Raw genomic sequence first — 15334 nt, forward strand, 5'->3', positions numbered from 1 at the left:
AGCACATATGTGGGATATAAACCTAAAAGCAACAAACGAACGGGACAAACAGAGACTCATGGACATGGACTATAGACTAGTGGTTACCAGAGGGTAGGGGGAGAGGGGGAGATAGACAAGGTAAAAGGGGTCAAATATGTGGTGACAGAAAGAAATCTAACTATGAGAGGAGATAAATAAATTTTTAAAATAAAAATAAAAAAATAAAAAGCAAAATTTCATTTGAGTCAATTTCTAACTTTGTCATAACCAAATCTCGAACCAGAAAAAAACTGACCATATTAAAAAAAAATTTTAATGTAAATTTCATATCTTTTCCTCCAGTTTGCATTCAAACATTATATAAATTAAAACATTTTTTAACTACTTACCTATTCCATGAAATGTGTTCTTCTTGTGACCTTTCTTCAATTCAATTTAATAAACATTTACTAGGCATCAATTATGTATAAAATACGGAAACTATAAATGTATCATAATAATCGTAGCTAAAGGTTATTTCATGCTTACTCTATGCAAGGCACAATTTTCATGTATTAGTTTATGTAATCCTCACAGCAATACTATGAGGCAAGTAGCTATTATTTTCAACTGCTAAACTGAAAATTTCCTCTAAAGTTACAAAACTCAAGAAATAAAAGTTTAGGAGTATTCTGAAGCATCATCAAATAATGAGTTACATTTTTTAAAATTACATGCAAAACACAAATAGGCAAATATGTAATATTAGAGGCAAATGTGCAGGAGATCATATCTCAGTTACTCAGAGTTTGAAATCATGATAGTCCTTACCATTGATGTCCTAATATATGTGTTTCATTGTTTGTCAACATTTCTTCCAGGAATTAGAAAAGCTTGAGGGTAGAGGAAAAAGGAAAAAACATAATTCAAAGTTTTTTAGCTACTACTAGATGGTTTGGCTAGAAGTTTATTAAGGTACAATTGGAAATGACTGATTCAGCTAAGATTTGGAATTCACCATAATCTCTGAGATCCAGAGTTACATACCAAGTTTGGAAATTGAACTAGAAAGCACTTGCACTTTTTGGCCAACTATAAAAGCTAGGGGCTTTCTGTACATTATCCTATTTAGTATTCACAACTGTGTGACATAGTACCTATTTATATTCCTATTTTATAGATAAGAAAACCAAGATTCACAAAAATAAATAATACATTCAAGATATCAACCTTGTGATGTCTTGTGGGAGGGTAACAGAGAAGCCTCAAGGAAAGACTGAATTTCAAGGTCACATAGATAAGGGTTCAAATTAGGGCTCTGATATATTCCTGCTATATAAACTTGGACCAGTTCCTTAACCTGTCTGATATTCTGTTTTCTTAACTATAAAATGGAGATAACAATACCTATTACATAGACTTGCTGTAATAACTAAATGAGGTAATACATATATACAGTAGATTTTCATTAAATGATAGTTTTTCAACTTCCTACCCACTGTGATTCATGTCATAAGGAAAAATTCAAGTCTACCTCATTTAGGTCAAGAATGTTTCTCAGATGGTAAACACGATACCCTATAGACAAAATATAGAAAGTGACAGAAGAGATGATGAAATTAATGTGAGAAAAAAAATGAAGATATGGGTAGAATATGGAGGGCCAGAGAGAGATGTTCATATTGAATAACACAATGATTCTTTGGTTTTAAATAACATAAGCCACACTTTTAAAGAAATTTACTGGAAAGACATGGAATGAAGTAGCTCACAAAATCAAAGGAAACTTGAATAACCAAGCTTTTTGTTGGGTGAGGAAGGAAGCATCAGTCAACAAGAAAGGTTAGATAATCTCTTCAGGATATGGTCATGGGAATAAAGCCTCCAACCATTATCTTTCCTTAAGACACCCACTAAGATTCAAGATCCTGGAAGAGAGTGTTAGTTAGCCTATCTTGGGTCACATACTTGCCCTTTGGTTAAAAGAGCCCAGTCACCTTGAATGACAGTCTGGTATGCCTCAAAAGACCTATTGTAATTGAGAAAACATGATTCACCAGGGAAAATTAAGGTCCTATTAGAGAAGGAGTAAGGAAAGCTGAGCAGGCAAAAACAACAGGGTCCATGGCAAATTATACATGGGTGATGTAAGAAAAGGTTCAGGAGAACACATAATTCTGTGCAAACTTCCTATATACTATTGATCAAAATGTGAAACAAGTATTCCTTCACCTGAGTCCCGCATGAACTCCTCAAGGGCAAGGAACTGCTTTAAATATTTGTCCTCAGTAGCTGTCCATAGGAGGTTCTCAGCATATCTTAGACTCACAGAAATTTTCCATTTCACCACACAAGAGTGCCACAATGGAACCATTATTGATTAGGTCCCATAAACAAAGGAAGAATATTCATTTACATGAATCCTGCATATAGATGAGTAAAATTCGGGATTAGATAACTATTAAATTAGTTAAAATTTCAGTTTTCAGTTCCTAGCATTTGTGAGTGATGTAGGTAAGGGAGAAAAAGGTCTTAAAAGTCAGGTAAACAACAGTAACAAGCTTTATTGTATGCTTTGATACATACAACAATAAATTTATCCCTGGCTAGTTAGTTTTAAAAGAAAGACAAAATCTCAAAAACGTCCCTAACCTGGTAAAGGAAATAGACATACAAACTCAGAAAGCACAGAGAGTCCAAAACAAGATGAACCCAAAGAAGCTCACTCCAAGACACATCATAATGAAATGCCAAAGCTTAAAGACAGACAGAATTTTAAAAGCAGCAAGAGAAAAGCAATAAGCTACCTACAAGGGAACTCCCATAAGACTGTTAGCTGGTTTCTCAACAGAAACTTTGCAGGCCAGAGAAATTGGTATGAAATATTCAAAGTGATGAAAAGCAAGGATCTGCAACCTAGATTACTCTACCCAGCAAAACTATTATTTAGAATCAAAGAATAAATATAGAGCTTCCCAGACAAGAAAAAGCTAAAGGAGTTTATCATCACCAAACCAGTGTGACAAGAAATATTAAAGGCAATTCTTGAAGAGAAAGAAGGGAAATGTGAATGATAAAATGACAATAACTACATATCTATCAACAATTACTTTAACTGTAAATGCTCCAATTAAAAGACATAAGGTGGCTGAATAGATATGTAAAGAAAACAAGGTCTTTACTTATGCTGCTTGCAAGAAACTCATTTCAGAAGGAAAGACACACGCAGACTAAAGTAAAAGATGAAAAGAGATATTTCATGATAATGAAAATGAAAAAAAAGATGGGGTAGCAATACTTACATTAGACAAAATAGACTTTAAAACAAAAGCTATAACAAAAGATAAAAATGACCCAGTAATCCCCCTTCTGGGTATTTATTCAAACAAATCCAAACACTACGTTGAAGGGACTTGTAAATCCATATGTTCATCACAATATTATTTACAATTGCCAAGATATAGAGGTAACCTGGGTGTCCATCAGTGGATGAATGGACAAAGAAGAGGTGATATATATTACTCAGGCATAAAAGAGAATGAAATCTTGCCATCTGCAACAACACAAATGAACCTAGAGGGTATTGTATTGAGTGGAGTAAGTCAGACAGAGAATGCCATACAATTTCACTTATAAGTAGAATCTAAAAAGCAAAATGCCATACAATTTCACTTATATGTAGAATCTAAAGAGCAAAATAAGCAAACAAACAAAACAGAAACAAACTCATAGATACAGAGAAAATTTTGATGGTTGCCAGGTAGAAGAGGGGTTGGGGGATGGGTAAAAAAGGGAAGGGATTAAGAGGTAGAAATTAGTAGTTACAAAATAGTCATGGGGATGTAAATTACAATTTAAGAAATATCATCAAATAATATTGGAATAACTATGTATGGTGTCAGAGAGTTACTAGATTTATTGGGGTGATCACTTTGTAAGTTATATAAATATCTAATCATTATGTTGTACACCTGAAACTAATATTGTATGTCAACTATAATTAAAATTTTTTAAATTATTTTTAAAAAGTCAAAATCTCATTTAAAAAAACAAATGAGATGCAGACGGACAGATGCCAGTCCTTTATATCCATCAATGACAGGGCAATGACATAATTTATTTCACCATCAGACCCCAAAAGCCTGCAACTCATTGTTTTCTTACAGGAGCACATGTGTATATTGACTTACTCATATCTCTTGCTAAGTCTTCTTAGTGAGTAAAGATATATTTCACAGCATTAGAGATATAGGCCAAACTCTTGGTCTTAAAACCAAATGGCTCATGTAGGAATCAAATTTATGTTTATTAGCAAAGACACTAGCAAACGATATAAATGACTTGCCCTTGGTAACATTTGTTTTTTCAAAACCTCATCTATATAAGTTTTAGAGTCAGCATTTAAATGAAAATGTATGAAAGATTATTGGAAATTGTTATGATTATTTTTATTTCAAATAATCACAAAGTGATCTTTAAATTTCATATAATTGATGGGTCCATTTTTCTAAGAAACTAAATTTTTTCCTTATCAACCTTAGATGATATGTAAAGAGCTTCAGATTGTATATATGTTTTTAGTGTATTTGTCATCATGTCTCCAAAGTGTGCAGAGAAAGACTTTTAAAACTAAAAGTAAGAGGGGAAACTCCCTTTTCAATCATCAAACAAAATTGTTAACGACCCTCCTAAACCCATCCCATTATCTTTTCTTTTCACCTACTTTAAAGATGGGCGTTGGGGTTTTGTAAATATTGCCTTCTATGAAGAAAAGATTGTTAATTAGAAATGAAGGAATTAATTTTTTCAAGGTCAAAAATTGCAGTTAATTAACAAAAAAATCAATAAGTAGGTTTCTATAATGTCAGTAATGATGCTAAAAGGCATTAACCCTTATCACAAAGTTGTCAATAAAAGGTGTGATGATAAGACAAAAAAAAATTGTTCAAATAATGGTATTTACCATTTTGGATTTCCAGGGGGCTATAAAATGCTTCCCCTTCTAAGTATGAAGCAGATATGAAAAGTGGCCTTCTCTCTTACTGATTGCAAGACTAAATCAAAAATGGTCAATTGACTTTCTCCGGCTAATGAAGTTACTTCTAAACTAAGAGTAGCATCATTAATCCTTTACTATCTGCAGCGGTTAATTTTATGTTTTAACTTGGCTAGATTATGCTGCCCAGTTGTTTGGCTAAACACCTGTCTAGATGTTGCTGTGAAGCTATTTTTTATATAATTAACATTTAATCAGTAGACTTTGAGTAAAGTAGAGTATCCTCTGTAATGTGGGAGAGCTTCAATCAGCCAAAAGCCTTAAGAACAAGGGTTGAATTTTCTAGAAATATATAATGTATATTATGTGTAATATATTATATATACGCATTCTCCCTATTGGTCTGTTTCTTTGGAAAACCCTGACTAATACACTATCTTAGAGTGTCTCCAAAGTTTTTATGTATGGAAAGCAAGTGCTTCTCCTTTTTTAATTTCAAATAGTTCAAGTAGATAATTTTTTTCTGACTGCATATTTTTGAAACTATAAATGGTACCATACTGTCTCTCACTTCCTGTTTAAAACCCATAAATAGCTTCCCAACCCCCTAAAGGCCTTGTATGATCTACCCCAGACTGAAGGTTCACCTAACAAGGTTTCTAACATAAGGAGTTTGCACAAAGCACTTCCTATTGTTGGGTATGAACAGTCAGTGGAGCAAAAGATGCCTCACTCTCTGTGTCCTCGTGAACACAGAGTTAAAATAGCTGGAATAGATGTTCTTAACAGTTTCAATAGGTATCTGAGAGGATTGTCTTATCTCTTGCTAAGTATTTCTGTCCAGACAACTGAGGCCTTCCCTCAAAATCATATTACCTTATACTCTGGAAAATGCTGGCTGCCTAATGAGAGGATGTTATTCATTGGCATTCATTTCTCCAAGCTCCATTTCCATAACTTGATCTGTTTCAACAATATAACATTCCCATAAGTGTGTTGCAATACTTTTGTCCAATTTCCTAGGGTACACACCGTAATCACTTTGATAGAACTTGAGAAACACCCTGGTGCCTATGAATAAATGGAAAGGACATCTTGGTCTCATTTGCAGCATGTTTACAAATTATCCCTTTGGTTACTGCCGCACAGGGCACATTACATCTACTTTGGATCTATTTTTATTTTCTTCATTTTGAGTAGGAAAAGTTTTCTGACACAGTCCTTATAATCTGAAAGTAATTTTACTATTTAGGATCTAGTCTAGTGCTCTCTGTGAACTAAGTCGCTCTATTCCTGAATAATATAACTATGTGGTTTGTCTCTCTCTCTGAATCGTTCTGTACCCTCTCCTAAATCTGTCTAAAAACATCTTATTGTCAACATATTTGGAAGAATTCAGGTTATCACATTCCCACCCATCACCAATCATAGTGCAATGTTTACTTTTTAAGAGATTAGCTAATAAAATGTCCCATAACAGAAGCAAAAATTTGTACAAATTTCTCAACAATAGATAAATCATAAAATAGACACATGGAAAGTTGCAGCTACACTCAAGTCTATCAGGGTGGTTGTACCACCATATCTCAGCCCAAAATACACTCATAGACACACACACACACACACACACACACACACACACACACAACTACCACTATCATCACAACAACAAGGAAAAGGAACAATAATCCTTCACATAATCCTAATCAATCATAATCACTCAGAAACAAACTAAGCAAAATCTGGATTGTGTGGGTGTGAGTATTAAATGTATCAGCAGAAAGAAAGTCTGTGTAGGATGTAGAAAAAGAGAAGTAAAAAGCAAGAAGTTGTCAGTATGTCACACATCACCCAAGTGAGAACTGCCTTGAAACTTGACCTTGAAAATTCCATTCTTATAGGCAGATAATAAAGATGATAGCCTACATTCATATAGCTCCTACTCTGGCCCAGGAAAAGTTCTAAGCACTCTGCATTTACTAACTCATTTAACATGCATAGCAGCCTATGAGTAGGTACTATTATTATCCCTGTTTTCAGATAAGAAAACTGAGGCACAAAGTGTTTATTTATATCACTTGCTCAAAGCCAGAAGTCAAGCTGGACTTAAATTTAGATAGCTTGACCCCAGGATCTAGTCTCTAATATTAAAACATAGTTAAAGTGGAAACGATTGCTTTCCTTTCTCCAGGAAGAGAGAAGAGAAAACTAGCATTTGTTGAGTACCTGCTAATTGCTGAGAGTTGTGCCAGGAATTTTCCAAACATTGTATTGAAAATAACCCAGAGTCAAACCATCGGATCCTTGTTTATAGAAGTAGAAACTAGACCTCTGTGAAGTTCCTTGAGAATCAGGAACTTTCTTAGGGATCACTGAGAACTTGTTAAAATCAAAGCCAGTTTGTTAGTTCTCTTTTATTCATCTTGAAATTAAGCAACAAATTTAGTATATTAAACAAGGACAAACAAGAAGACAAAATTTTGAGATTATGGTCTCAAGATTCATCTATTCATCTGATATGGACCAATGGACCAGTTGATAACACACATACACACACACACACACACACACACACACACACACACACACACACGAAAAAACAAAAACAGGAAATTCAGTTCAGCTGTCTTCTGAACTGGTTAAACTGAGTTGAGGATGACTCATTTTAATACACCCCATTCTACTGATTATATGAGTCAACAAAGAATGTATGTTTAATGAAAAATATGTCTAAGTCTACAGAATTTAGCACAGTTTAAATCTCTAAAATTCTTTGGTTAACACCATAAAAACTCATTTAAATGTAGAACAGAAGGTAATATTTGGATCACAAGATATATTCATTTCTGGGTCTTTTTTCACTTAACATTTTACCTGGAATATTTTTCTATGTTGTTAAGTATTCTTTGAAATTTAAAGGCTGCACAATGTTTATAGCATAGCTACACCACAGGATATCTTTTATTATTGGACATTTATGTTGTTATCAGCTTACACTATTATAAACCAGTAAGATAGAGGTAGCAAAAGCATTAACACATTACTCTGAAAATAGATAAATAAGGGAAGAATCAAGCATGTATCATGCCTTTCCAGCATAAACTCTTTTAGGGTAATCAAATTGTTAGAGAGATAAAGCTTTTCTTTATAGCAAATTTTCAGTTAATTTATGCAAAAGGATTGGTAGAATTAAAAAACACCATTTTGTAAATCCCAATGAAATAGTGAATCTAGGCAATGAATGTTATAACTAACAATTATGTAAAAAGTCAGTAGGGAACTTGATTAAAGAAGGCTTACCAGAACCTACAAATCAATTTTAACATCACTAAAAGTGGGGCAACCAGAAGTTATATTCATTCTGGTGTGATACAACAGGAAATACAAAACACCACACATATAGTATTCTTGCAAAAAAAAATAAAGACGAAAATAAGCCTGACTCTAACCGAGCCTCATTCTAAGTGCTAGTTTACAGGAAGTATGAGGGACAGAGAAAAAAATGAATGATACTATGAGAAAGACATCAGCTAAATCTAGAATGTGGGATGTGCTATAGGACAAAAAACCTAGTTTATTTATCAAATAATAAGAAAAAAAAGAAGGAAGGACTCATACATTAGAAGAAACTTAAGAGACACAACATCAATGTACACAATGTGCAGACTTCTTTTGGATTCTAATGTGAACAAAACAATTACGAAAAGATATTCTTGAGACAATGAAGAAGCTTGAATGTAAACCCATTCAATTCTCCTAGATTTAATAATGGCCTTTGGATACTTTTTTAGGCTTTTATCATATAGAAATATTTACAAATAAAATAATACGATGCTTTGGATTGGCTTTAAAATAAATATTCCTGGAGAGAGACAGAAACAGAGAGAGAGAGAGAGAGAGAGAGAGAGAGAGAGAGAGAGAAACAGATGAAACAAGACTGGGAAATATTAATAATTGCTGAAGCTTAGTAATAGGTATATAGAGATTTATTGTAATATTCTCTCTATTTTTATATTGGTGTAAAATATATATATGTAGTTTCTTTGAAATTTTTACTAAAATCACAGAGTATATTCCTAGAAAAATAATTATAAGGTCAAGAGCATTAACTTCTTCGAGATTCTTTAAAAAAATGTTAAGTGCTCTCCAGAGTTTGCACCAATTTACAACCCCACCAATACGTATGTAATCTCATCAGGCTATCACCAAACTTGAATATATATATTGAAACATTCATTCTATTTTAATAAAGAAAAGGTATCTTGTATTAATCAATGCTTTTCTTAAAAAATGAATTGAAGTCTTTTAATTAAAATTAACTAATCCATCTGGATTTCATCTTGGTGTATGGCTTAAGGTGTCAATTGGGATTTTACTTAATTATTTTCCAAATAGTAAGCCAATCTTCTTTTTTTTTTTTTTCATTATTTTCTTTTTCTTTTTTCCAGTTTAAGATACCTCCTGACATGTAATAAATCTCTCCACATATTCTTGGGTGTTTCTGACCTTCCTGATAACATCTCTCCCTCTTATTGTTGAATTTTGTGTCTACACCATATTAATATGATTTCGTATCTGATGAATAGAGATAGATTTGTTAAACAAACTAGGATAGGAAATGAGAGAAAAAAGGAGAGGGCAGGAGATTATTATAGAATGGATAATAGATTCATTTTAGTGTATATCATTTATATCATCATTATCTATACAAAAGCTATATACTCTAAAAGACTCTGGAGTCAGTGTACAAAGATTTTGAATGTGGTTTTGTTTACTGACTGTGTCCTTTGATAAAGCACTTATCTTCTCTGATCCTGTCTCCTCCACTGCAAAATGTAGATTATAATATCTATATCATAGGGTTCTTGTAACGTTCAAATGTAGGTGAGAGGTGGCTGACAGACACTGTGAAATGAAAGCAATAATAAATTCATTAGTAAGATGCTAGAGATGTTTTCCATGTCTTCTGTTGGTGATTTCTGCAGTAATTTTAGGACAAATGGATATTGTATAACCTACTAGCTATGCTAAAGGGAATTAAAAAACAACCAAAAGATCTTGTTTAGCTTTTGGGAGCTCTGCAATTCACTTCAATTCTATATGGTCAATTTGACTGAAGCATGGGATAGACTAAAATCAAATTCATCATTTTGTGCCTTTTAGTAACTATCAGCTTGGCTTCATCTGTATAATGAGAAACTGAGTAGAAGAGAAATTTCCATCATGATCGTAAACAAATAGGGCAGATACTATGCTTAGAGTCATCCTTAAGAATACTTTCAACAAGTAAGCTTTGTGTAAACCCTCTTCTCTATCAGAAGCTATAATCTGTTCCTTTAAAAAGATGGAAGGGGCACCACCAATGCAGTAAGGAGAGATGAAAGCCAGCTGGGACTTGAAGAAGCAGCAAAGCTTCCAGCAGTAATTTAGAGTGCTCGCCCTCTCTTCTCCTGCTTTAACAACTTTGTGGCTTCCTACAGATGAGCATGCTGCTCTCATAATCACCAGTCTTCAGTTTTATCAATGTTGGCTCCTCTCTTCTGCCCAACCAGGCACTGACTCCTAGCTGACTTCCCAAACCTCTGCTGTCCTCTCTTGGTGTGGCTGTCTTCACCCCTTATGTCAATAAGTCCCAGCATGTGAGACATAACTAGGAGCAAACTTTCAATAGAAATATACTTCATGAGTTGAACTGAATTTCAAATGAATCGCAGAAAGAAAAAAAAAAAAACACTGAAAAGGTAAAAGATGACAGTCTCATAATGGAATAATACAGCCATGGCGAGTAAATTATATGAGTGCTAATAAATTAGTTGAATGCTAGTTGAACAGACTTCCCAACTGCTCACATTTGCATTTCTCTCAGGTCAGAGAAAAACAGTTTAAGTGACATAGATAGATAGATGATAGAGAGAGAGAGAGAGAGAGAGAGAGAGAGAGAGAGAGAGTTAGTTTTAACATAAAGCAGGTACAAACAATTTCTCAGGCCAGCTTGACTTCTTTCACTTTGAACAATGAAATCTCCAGAGGGATTTATTAGCCTTAACATGAGAACAATCAAAAGGAAAGAAGAATGGTATAAAGGCAATATATATTTAGGTGTGAACTATCATGAAAATCTATATCCCATCCCACACTTAAATTTAATTCATTTAATGTATTCTCTGTTGATCTAATTAAATTCATACTTATATGATAAGACTGAGTAGAATGTAAACAAAATAGTCATGTGTATCCAACTCTAAAACTACCAAGGACAAATAAAGCCATACTTTTTCTTATTATACTTTAGTCTTGAAATTATAAGTGCTTCTCAATTATATTTTCTTTTAATTCCTCAAACTCCTTTTAAATGCCTACCATGTGATGAACACAAATAACCATTTGCGCATTCAGTTTGTCATTATCTCTTACTATGTGCCAGGTGCTGGGAAATTGGTATTATTATTCTGAATTCACCAAAGAACACAGAGAGAGATTAAGCCACTCTAAGAACCAGAACTGAAATTTTAATTTAGGTCCTCTGATTCTAAGGCCTTTCCATAGCTTAGTTTTCCTTTCTTAAACCTCTTGCTAAGTTCCTTTAATAACCGTGGATGCAAAGTATTATCGCCATTAATAATAATAACAAATACATAAAGAGAAATATCATTATAGAATATACTTCAAAATATAAGATATTATTTTTCCTCATTTTTAAAACTGGATCATAGATTTTCAGATAGAAAGAAGACTCCAAATCCAGTTATTCTCATCACCATGCGAAAGCCTCTTTTACTTCTTGTATAATAGCCACTGCCTAACCTCCTCATGTATGTAGTTCAGCTAAGGAAGTGATTACTGTCCAAGTCCCCTCTGTACCCCAAAACAGTTTACTTATACCCACATGACACAGTACTAATATGGTTACATTTACAGATTATTTGGGATTATCTGTGACTTTCCAATACCTTGCCTCACTCCAAGTTCCCCGACACGCACAAATACACCACACGCCACCATTATCAACACTTTTTTTCTCAGTTAATTTATATTTGACTCTTATTTTTTTATACCTTACCTTCCAAATGGCCCTTCAGCTTCTGTCTCTATGCCCTTAAAGACAGAGAAATAATTTCTTCTTGAAGATGATCCTATTTGATATTTCGATAATTCTGAAAAATTCTTTTTTCATACTAAGCCAAATTCTCCTTTTGCATAGTATTAATCTGAGTTTTTTTCTTCCCTTTAATGATTCTGAAAGAAAAAGAAAAAAAAAAGAAACAAAAACAGAAACAAACAAAAAAAACAACCCCCACCTAAATTTCTTTCCATGAAGTAAGCTCTTCTAATAAGATCCTATATGTCAGGTTGTACCACAATGGTGTGATGCTAAGTGAAAGGTGCCAATCTCAAAAGATAACAAACAGTATGAGCCCATTTATATGACATTCTGAAAAAAGGCAAAACTATTTGGACAGAAAGCACATTTATGGTAGCCAGGGATCTAGGGTGTGTGTGGGAGTGAGGGCACTAGTATCTGACTACAGAGAGGCAGCATAAGGAAATTCTTTGGGGTATTGAAATTATTCTCTATCCTTTTTTGTCAGCATGTTGGTGGTTATAACAATCTATGCATGTATTAAAACTTGTAGAACTGTACACCAAAAAAGGTGAATTTTACTATATGCAAATTTAAAAAGAATCACATTTATTTATCTCTTGCTATGTGCCAAGTGCTTATCATGATTATTTTATTTTAATCTTCATAATAACCCCACAAAATAGGTACTATTATTATATTCCCAATTTTACAAATAAAGAAACTGAGGTACAGAGAGGTTAACTAACTTACCAAAGCTCACAAAACTTGATAGAGGCAAAGCTTGGATTTTTAACCTGAACAATTTGACTCCAGAATTGAATATTTTCACCAGTATCCTATGCCGTCTCTAAAAAGAATGAAAAAGAGCTTCATTTATCCTCTGTTAATGAAATTTTCCTAGGCAAATTTCTCCACTCCCTGCCTCAGTGTTAGCTTTGATCTTATTATAAACTCATGGGCTTTTCAGTGTTAATTATTAGTTATCAACATACCTCCCATGGAATATAAGATTTTTTAAGGAGGAGAACATTAGCTAGAACTGCATCAACACAATTAGATTGCAAATGGAACAGAGCACATACTACCAAGACAAACATATTTCTCAGCCAAAAAAAAAGTCTTAATTGCTTTTTTAATAACTAACATTTAAACTTTCCACTTTCCAATTTCCTTTGTAATAAAAATGTCTTCTTGTTAACATACTAAATTTCAAAATCAACTTTCTAAGGCCTGTGAACTCTGGTACAAAAATCTTAACTGTCCCTTAAGAAATCCTGATTCTAATGTGAGTAAAATAGAATATATCACTTGGAAGCTCAAATGAATTGTTTAAAAATTCTTATTCCATGCCTTCTCCCTCTCCACTTCCCCAAAACTAAATCCTTCCGGATATTTTTTGGAACTAAAACCTCTTAGTAATGAGACAAACGGATAAATACGCCCACGTCTGGTGTCTTGTGGTCATTCATACACATTCATTTAGGTCTTTCAGTGCCTGTAGTCTACATCCCCACAAACTCCATTCCATGCACTTTGCAAAAATAAAGCTATTCATTGAAAAAGTGGTATGTGGCATGCCTGATAATTCAAAAGCAACAGCAGCTGAAATGAGAGAAAAAAAGAGAAAGAATTATGATGACTTGTAAAACTAAGGGTTATAAAATAATGCTTAAATTTGGTAAGCATATCCTGAAATGGTAAAGGTTGCATAGTTTTGATGCAAAAAGTTGGTAGTAGAAAATTGCTTCTAGATTTTAATGTTTAATACTTGCTCGTGATAGATTTAATCACTTCATTACTATTCCTAAAACAGATTACATACATAGTTGTGTACACATTCTCACCTCCTGGTAAGAATGATCTGAGTTCTATGTGATGCTTCTGCCTTGGATCTACCTTCCCTAAAATATTCAAGAGTTTAATGGAGATATTCTCATCCCCCCATCATTGTCCTCCAAATGTCTTTAGTCTTAACCCCCTAATATTAGGAAATTAAGAAAAGAGAAATTTGTAGAAAGAATATAGTTGGTTTTTGGAGTCAAACAGTCCTAGTCCTCTTCATCACTCTATCGTTTACCATCAGTGCAACACAGAACACATTCCTGTGAATTTTCTGATCTTCTTTCTTCTACAAAAGTGCTTTAGCTATATTTATCTTTCAGGGCTACCATTAAAATCAAATAAGATGATGCCGACCTAACAAAATTCTTGCCACAAACTAGGCTCTCTGTAAGTTTAGTATAATTGCAATCAAGAAGAGAAATTCTACAGATTGAACAGTGTTCATCTATGGCTATTTGCAACTTTATTTCACAATATTTTCTTAGGCAAATTTCTCTACTCTCTGCCTCAATATCAGGTTTGATCTTGTTATAAATTTTTGGGCTTTTCAGTGTTAATTATTAGTTATCAGCATACCTCCCATTGAATACAACGATTTTTGGTTTATGAAATTAGGTTTGCTAGAGAAATATTTAAGAGATGTAAATGATTTTGCAACCTGAGGCAGCTAGCAGCCTGATTGCACAATCTTAATTCACAGGCGCAAGCGCACACACCCACACACCCAGGAAGTGTGGGTGTCTTGTGGAAGTCAGTAGCTTATCTATTATGTGCACTCTGGAGCTGTAAACAAGACCATGTGAGGAATCAGCCAGAATGCTTCCTCTGAGTCAGTATTAAGCAAACTTCTGAACTGTTAGGGAAGGAAATAAAGCCACTGTACTCCCAGAGACACCCAGGACAGAGAGCCAGGGATTGTGGGAGTTGTTTTCAATATTCTGTCAGAGACAGATGCAATAATTAAAGTAAGCTTTGTAATAAAAAAAAAAATATTGCTTAATAATAATAGCAGGCATGAATTAGAATAGGTATTAATCTCTATATGGAGTGCCTTATCAGAAATTTACATGACTTATTATGTGGATTGGTAGGTTTTTTAAAAACCGTTGGTATTTTACTTCATGAGAACACTAGCCCAACTTCCCACTTGGTAATAATAACATTACTGTCATGCTCTCTAACGTAATTTTGGTTCAGAATGAAACTGAGGCAAAGATCTCGTCAATGGTGAAAAAAAAAAAAACACACCAGGAAATCACAACTTTTCACAGAGGGCATAAAGTGATACAGTGGAAAAGGCACAGGCTTTGAAACCAGAAGTGTTTCAATTCTGCATTTTCTAGTTTTGTAATCTTGGGCAAGCTGCATCTCCTTACTGAGACTCCATTTTCTCATCTAGAAGATTTTGATATTCATGGGGTTCTTATTAAGATCAAATTAGATATTAGATG

At 33.7% G+C, this 15334-nt stretch overlaps 1 long non-coding RNA gene across 1 annotated transcript in view; it reads right to left on the reverse strand.

Moving 5' to 3' along the window:
- Positions 1-12888, reverse strand: part of LOC112476985 — a 54810-nt gene extending 41922 nt beyond the window's left edge. The window contains exons 1-3 of the long non-coding RNA XR_003045285.1: positions 12792-12888; positions 12018-12193; positions 793-854 (exon numbers count right to left, since the gene is read on the reverse strand). This is a non-coding gene — a long non-coding RNA (uncharacterized LOC112476985). The remainder of the gene's footprint in view (positions 1-792; positions 855-12017; positions 12194-12791) is intronic.
- Positions 12889-15334: the final 2446 nt, after the last annotated feature.

Source organism: Pteropus alecto, unplaced genomic scaffold, assembly GCF_000325575.1.
Source record: "Pteropus alecto unplaced genomic scaffold, ASM32557v1 scaffold222, whole genome shotgun sequence".
Taxonomy (NCBI): domain Eukaryota; kingdom Metazoa; phylum Chordata; class Mammalia; order Chiroptera; family Pteropodidae; genus Pteropus; species Pteropus alecto.